This window comes from Myotis nattereri (genome assembly GCF_964212035.1).
Source record: "Myotis nattereri genome assembly, chromosome: 8".
Lineage (NCBI taxonomy): Eukaryota > Metazoa > Chordata > Mammalia > Chiroptera > Vespertilionidae > Myotis > Myotis nattereri.
The window spans coordinates 72,347,016-72,354,378 of NC_138083.1; the positions used below are offsets into that span (position 1 = coordinate 72,347,016).

A 7,363-nucleotide genomic window follows, 5' to 3' on the forward strand; every position below is an offset into this window, starting at 1 on the left:
ATGAACAAGAAAACTTAAGCATTGTAGGGAGAAAAAAAATCACAAAGATATCAATTTTCATTAAGATAAAGCAGCAATTTTCAACCTTTTTCATCTCATGGCACACGAAACTAATGACTAAAATTCTGCGGCAGAGCAAAAAATATATATTATGCTCATCTGACAAAAATAGGTATAATTTTACCCAGCTGGCATGGCTCAGTGTTGAGTGTTGATCTATGAACCTGGAGGTCATGCTTCCATTCCCAGTCAGGGCACATGCCCAGGTTTCGGGCTTGATCCCCAGTGGGGGTGTGCAGGAGGCAGCAGATCAATGATTCTCTCTCACCATTGATGTTTCTCTCCCTCCCTCCCTCTCCCTTCCTCTCTGAAATCAATAAAAATGTATTTTTATTGTCTCAAGGTTTGGCAAGATAAAATTGCCAGGTGCTTTTCATGAATTCTGGGAAGGCCACAACAGAGTAAAAAAAGGGACCTTGAAAATTAATCTGTACCAAAATAGTCAGCAGAGGAATTTTGAAGTCAATAGACAGGAGGGTATATAACACCTCAGACCCCCACCTAACTTGCTCTTCAGATTAGCTAAGAGCTGGTCTGCGCTTCATAAGCCAGATGTATAGGCTTGCTTGCTTGCTTTGCTTTTTTCAATAAAGGTGCATGCTTTAATTGCTTTAATAAATTGGCTTTTCACAACGCAGTCAAGGTCTCGCGTATAAATTCATTTATATGAGAAAACAAGGGTCGAGGCTGGGGACAGCCCTGTTCCACTGGCTCAGGGGGCTGTACTGTCCGGTAACACCTCTGGTGTCAGTGAGAGGTGCCTAGAACAATACTGACTTTTATTGAAGGCATAATTAGGTATAGTTTAAAGGTCATCCAGAAGTACAGGTTTAATTTATTTTTAATTTTTTTTATTGATTTCAGAGAGGAAGAGAGAACGAGAGAGAGAGAGAGAGAAAGAGAGAGAGAGAGAGAGAGAGAGAGAAATATCAATGATGCAAGAGAAACATTGATCTATTTCCTGCACGCCCCCCACTGGGATCAAGACCACAACCCGGGCTTGTGTCCTAACTGCGAATCGAATTGAATCGTGACCTCCTGGTCCATAGGTCAACACTCAACCACTGAGCCTGGCAGAAGTACAGGTTTTAAAAAATAAGAGTCCGCTGCACCTTCCTTCATCTCCCCACTCACTTTTTTCCCCTTTTCTCTTTCCTTCCATTTTTCTGAACAACAAGCATATAATGCTAAGTGGCATATTTCATTCTAAGGTACAAATAATGATAAATATCCACCACCCATCTTAAAAAATAAAGCATTACATTTATAGCTGCAGCTCTGTATTACCCTCCCTGGTTTCATTCCCCCTGCCAAAAGTAAACCACATTTGATTTTTATTGGTGTTTATTATTCTCATACATGCCCTTTTATACTTTTACTAGATATGTCTATATTCCCAAACCAAGTATATGTTGTTTTTTTATGTTAAGTTTTTAAAAAATAGCACAATACTGAGACCCTTTTTCCCCTTAATGTTTTTTTTTTTTTTTTTTTAAATATATTTTATTGATTTTTTACAGAGAGGAAGGGAGAGAGATAGAGAGTTAGAAACATCGATGAGAGAGAAACATCGATCAGCTGCCTCCTGCACATCTCCCACTGGGGATATGCCCGCAACCCAGGTACATGCCCCTGACCGGAATCGAACCTGGGACCCTTCAGTCCGCAGGCCGACGCTCTATCCACTGAGCCAAACCGGTTTCGGCACCCTTAATGTTTTTGAGAATTATTCACAATGATATATATAGCTGTGGTCCATTAATTTCCTCTGTTGTGCAGTATCTCATTATATGAATAAACCACAATTTACTTACCCATTCTCTGTTGATGAACATTTGGATTGCTTCCCATTTTTTATTATTACAATGTTGCAGTGAACATTTTTGACCTCATCATGATTTATTTTTTCATTCTTACTTTGGATTTGTAATTCATAGGAAGATATCTTACCACCCATAATTTCACTTGAAAATTTTCCATTAGGTTTATCTCTTCCTCCAATTCTTTCTTTCTAGTCCTCAGCCATTGTCTTCCTCTTACATTTATCCCAATAATACATCTGACCCCGTTCTCCTTCGATTTCCTTCTTTATTATCCAGAAGGAGGTGCTTCTTCTATAAGAAACCTGGGTGCCAGTCTCTTATTTTTTAAATATATTTTATTGATTTTTTACAGAGAGGAAGGGAGAGGGATAGAGAGTTAGAAACCTCCTATTGGGGATGTGCCCGCAACCAAGGTACATGCCCTTAACCGGGATTGAACCTGGGACCCTTCAGTCTGCAGGCCGATGCTCTATCCACTGAGCCAAACCGGTCAGGGCATGGGTGCCAGTCTCTTGCTCTCTTCCTTATCACGACTGGTTTATCAAAGCATTTCTCGTTAGAACCAATTCTCTTAACAGCTCTGAGTTCTTGCTGCTGTGCTTTTTAGAGCAGGGGCCCTCCTTTTCCACTGTTGTCTTGTTTCTGGGTTGAAGTGGAGGCTGGCTGCTCTGCGGGTACTTCCAGATCAGTCCTCGTTTTTTCTCTTCTTTATTTTCCGTGTCTCTCTCTGTGTGTTGCTGGGGGTGTCACCTTCAGAGCCCCCAGGTGAATTCAGGGAAGGGGTTTGCGCCCCACAGCCCTTATCCTGGACCTCTCTGGTCACATAGCCACTTCTCCTGAGTCCTTAGGGGCCCGAAAATGAGACACGTGATCTACCCGGATGGTTCTCCCTTTGATCCTGATCCCGTTAAAGTTGTCCACGGCCAGAATGGTGCTCCTCTGGTCTTCATAGCAGAGGAAACAGAATCCTCTGGATCTCCCAGTCTTCTTGTCCCGCACCAGATGGATGTTCACGACCTCCCCGTACTGCGAGAACACACAGATGACGTCCCCTTCCGTCAGTTCGTAAGGAAGCCCGCCCAGGAAGATCCAGGCGCTGTCTTTGTACTGGGAGTGCCAGGACACCGCCGGGGCCGCGCCGAGCTGGGCCTCGCGGTCGTTCAGCTCGCGGATCAGCTTGACTTTAGTTAAAGGGTTCATCTCCGCGGGGTGGGATTTCTTCAACAAACCCTTTTCTTCCGGGGCTGCACCCAGGCCTCTCCCAGGCCGGCCAGCCCTCGATGGGTGGCCCTGCGCCCGAGGCCGAAGGAAATGAGGGCCACGGAGGGTCTCGCAGCCGCACAACACCCTCTTCGTCCTCCGCCCACTGGCCGGCCGGCGCGCTGCATGCTGGGAAGGTCAGTCTGGGCTCAGTGGGCGGGGTCCACGACCAGCGCTGGAACTACTTTCCCATGAAGCACTGCGGCGGCGCCGGGCGAAGGCGGATGCGGAGTGGGAGGTAATTGTCGCTCTTTCACTTCCTAGAAGCTCCTGGAGTCCCGCGCACAGGGACCTGTAACTCTTCAGGGAGGTGGGCGTGGGAGGACCTGGCCTCATCCCCTCGCGTAGACACGATGCCAGGTTTAATACTTGACAAGCTCTGGGTTCAAATATTAATAAATAGAGGTCCTCCGCTGTAGAGGCTTCCAGTCCAGTGGGAACAAGGGCGGACACGGTCCTTGGGGCGCAGGTGCTTGTGGGGCGGGCCCTGCACACCGGCCTCACCGAGTCGCTGGGAGCGCGGTGGCCTGGCGGCCGGCCTGGAGGCCTGGCTCCGGAGATCTTCGTAAAAACACCCTGCATCCTTGCCACGGCTGGTTTGGCTCAGCGGATGGAGCTGTGGACTGCAGGGTCCTTGGTTCAGTTCCGGTCAAGGGCACATCGCAATGAACATTCTTTTAAATGTGCCTTCACGCACAAAGGAAAAACCCAGAGTGTATACACCATGTGGTTCTGTGTGATTTAGATATCCATGAGTGAAATTGCTGGGTTGGAGGGCATATGCACCCTCATGCGTCTTCACCTTGAGATATTGTCTGCTTGGTCTCCAAAATGCTTGAACCAATGTACACTAAATTCAGCAGTGTAGGGGAGTTCTCATTTCTCCATTGGACCACAAAATTTGAAACTGTCAAACTTTTTAATTTTCCCAAGCTGTGGATAGTAAATGGTACCTCATTAAGGTTTAATTTGCACTCCTCTGATTAATAATGAGGTTCAGCATCTTTTCATACATTTATTAACCATTCTGGCTTTTTATTCTGTGATTTACCTCTTTATCATTTACTCGTTTTTCTATTGAGCTTTTATAAGTATTGATTTATGAGTTATTTCTATATTCTGGGTTTGAGTCCTTTGTCAATTCTATCTTTTGTTAGATTTATTGTGAGGTACTTTGTAATTTATTTTGTAATGTTATAAATGACATCTTTTTTTAAGTTTTATTTTTCAACTCTTTGTGTCTGAATATAGGAAAGCAATTGAATCACCTTGCTAAACTCTCCTATTAATTCTAATAATCTGTAAGTTATCTTGGCTCTTTCTATATAAATAATCATATAACCTATGAATAATTGCATGGAAGTAATAGGTAATAGATTGAATAATGCCTCTCCCCAAAGATGTCCACAATCCAATTCCCAAAACCTGATAATATGTTACCTTGCATGACAAAATGAACTTTGTAGATGTGACTCCATTAAGGGTTTTGAGATGGGGAAATTTTCCTGGATTATCCAAATGGGCCCAATATAATCACGAGGTCCTTTTAAGATGGAGGCAGAAGGGTCAGAGACAGTGAAGGTTATATGATGACAAGTAGCACAGAGAGACGATATGATGACAGAAGCAAAGATTGGAGTGATGTGCTTTGATTATAGAGGAAGGGGCCACAAGTCAAAGATTGGGAGCTGCCTCTAGAACAGGGGTGGGCAAACTTTTTGACTCAAGGGCCACAATGGGTTCTTAAACTGGACTGGAGGGCCGGAACAAAAGCATGGATGGAGTGTTTGTGTGAACTAATATAAGTTCAAAGTAAACATCATTACATAAAAGGGTACGGTCTTTTTTTTTTTTTTAGTTTTAGTTTTATTCATTTCAAACGGGCAGGATTCGGCCCGCGGGCCGTAGTTTGCCCACGGCTGCTCTAGAAGTTGGAAAAGACAAGAGAACATATTCTCTCCCAGAGCCTCCAGAAGGAACACAGCCCTGCTGACACCTAGATTTTAGAACCATGGACTAGACTAATTTCCGACCTCAAGAACTGTAAGAGAATACATTTGCATTGTTTAAGCCACTAAATTTGTGGCAATTTGTTTTAGCAGCAATGAAAAACTAATACAAAGTACAGGTAAGATAAACTTTTTGAGACCTATTTTGTCTGAACTTGTCATAATTCTGCTCTCTCATTTGCAAGTTTCATGGCTCTAGAATTCTAGGTTGGAATCCTGTTCTCAGAATGAGATAGGTCGTTTTTTCTCCCCTTACAGTTTTTATGTCATTTATTTCTTTTTCTTGTCTTATTATGCTGGCCAGACTCTTCAAGTACAATGTTGAGTAGAAAGGTGTTAAAAGATGCCTTTGTCATTTTCCTGATTTTAAAGGGAATGTTGCTAATACTCTACCATTTAAGTATTCTAATTGCTAAAATTATTGGTAAAGTGTTTTCAGTCAAGTTAAAGAAATTTCCTTATTCTCCTCTTTGGCTAAGATTATTTTTAACATGAATGAGTACTGATTTTTATCAAATGCGTTTTCTGTGCCTATCAAGATAGATTTTCTCCATTAATCTATTATAGTGATGATTTATATGAATACTTTTTGTTTAAGTTGGACCGACTTTGTATTACTGCAATATGACCAGCTTGGTTCCGCTACATTAAGCTTTCTAACATTGTAATTAAAACTTTGACTTACATGCTTATGAGTGAAACTGGCTCTAAGTTCCTGTCTGCTGTTGTCCTCATCTAGTTTTGGTTCAGGTTTATGTAATTGAATTGGGGAGTGTTCTCCTCTAATCCTATTTTGTTTGGGGTGTGTGTGTGTGTGTGTGTGTGTGTTTCATTTTAGAAATTAATCATTTATTTATAGCTACAGAAGATACAGATTTAATTTTCTTAATTTCATACACTCTGATCCACAAACACACTTCCATTGCCTTCATTCTCCCTATATAGTTATATAATACTAGAGGCCCAGTGCACGAAATTCGTGCACACAGGGGTGTCCCTCAGCCCAGCCTGCACCCTCTCCAATCTGGGACTGCTGGCTCCCAACCGCTCGCCTGCGTGCCTGCCTGCCTGCCTGCCTGCCCTTAACCACTCCCCTGTCAGCCTGATTGATGCCTAACTGCTCCCCTGCCAGCCTGGTCACCCCTAACTGTCCTCCCCTGCCGACCCAGTCACCCCCAACTGCCCTCCCTTTCAGGCCTGGTCCCTCTCAACTGCCCTCCCCTGCTGGCCTGATCGCCCACAACTGCCCTTCTCTGCCGGCCATCTTGTGTCCACATAGGGGTGGCCATCTTTGACCACATGGGGGCGGCCATCTTGTGTGTTGGAGTGATGGTCAATTTGCATATTACTCTTTCATTAGATAGGATGAACCACATAATATATTACTTTTACATATCCCTTCCTGTACAACTTTGGTTTTTCCCTGGGGTAAATAAATGGCCTCTTTTTATTTGGTTGGATTTTTTACTTAGTTTTCTATGTGCCAATCAGTAATTCTTCCCGAAACTCTCGCATAGAACTAAACTCAGTTCACTTCAGTATTAGGCAGCTGATACTGTTGTTTTACATGGAGAAATCTCTCCGGGAGTTTTCTTGTTCTCTCCTTCCAAATTGGATTGTACTGTGCCTGTTCCTGCTATTTGGGGATTATTTCCCTCTACTAACACCTTTTATATTCCTTTTGTCTCTTTTCTATTTTGGGAAACCTTGTTTCCAGGGTTTTCTCTTTCTTGGTTTACTGGTTCATTTTGGTGGAGCACTTTCTTGCATTTTGAGGAGGGGAGTATGGAAGGTGACATTTTTGAGGCCTAACTGCTCAGAGTTTACCTTCCTTCTGCTGTCCCACTTGCTTCTTTGATGGGTCCCGAGTTCTAGATAGGAACCTTGTTCTTTCAGAATGTAAAGGCATGTTGTCTTCTACTTCCAGTCTTGATGGTGAGAGACCAATACTCTTCTATTCTCTGTTTTTTGAACATGAGGTATTTTTCCTCTCTTCTTGCTTGTAAAATATCCTTTTTATTTCTGGTGTTCTGAAATTTCATAAGGATATGTTTTGGAATAGATTTACCCCTACTGCATTGGACTTTTAATCTAGAAGTACACACCCCCAATTCAGGGAAATTTTCTTATACTATTTCTGTGTGTGTGTGTGTGTGTGTGTGTGTGTGTGTGTGTGAGAGAGAGAGAGAGAGAGAGCATTTCACATATATA

The 7,363-nt window shown here is 43.1% G+C and overlaps 1 pseudogene across 1 annotated transcript; it reads right to left on the reverse strand.

Moving 5' to 3' along the window:
* Positions 1–2,410: 2,410 nt before the first annotated feature.
* LOC308522969 (RNA-binding motif protein, X-linked 2-like) lies at positions 2,411–3,086 on the reverse strand (annotated as a pseudogene). The gene has a single exon. The product of its transcript is annotated as an RNA-binding motif protein, X-linked 2-like (transcript).
* Between the last annotated feature and the right edge of the window lie 4,277 nt (positions 3,087–7,363).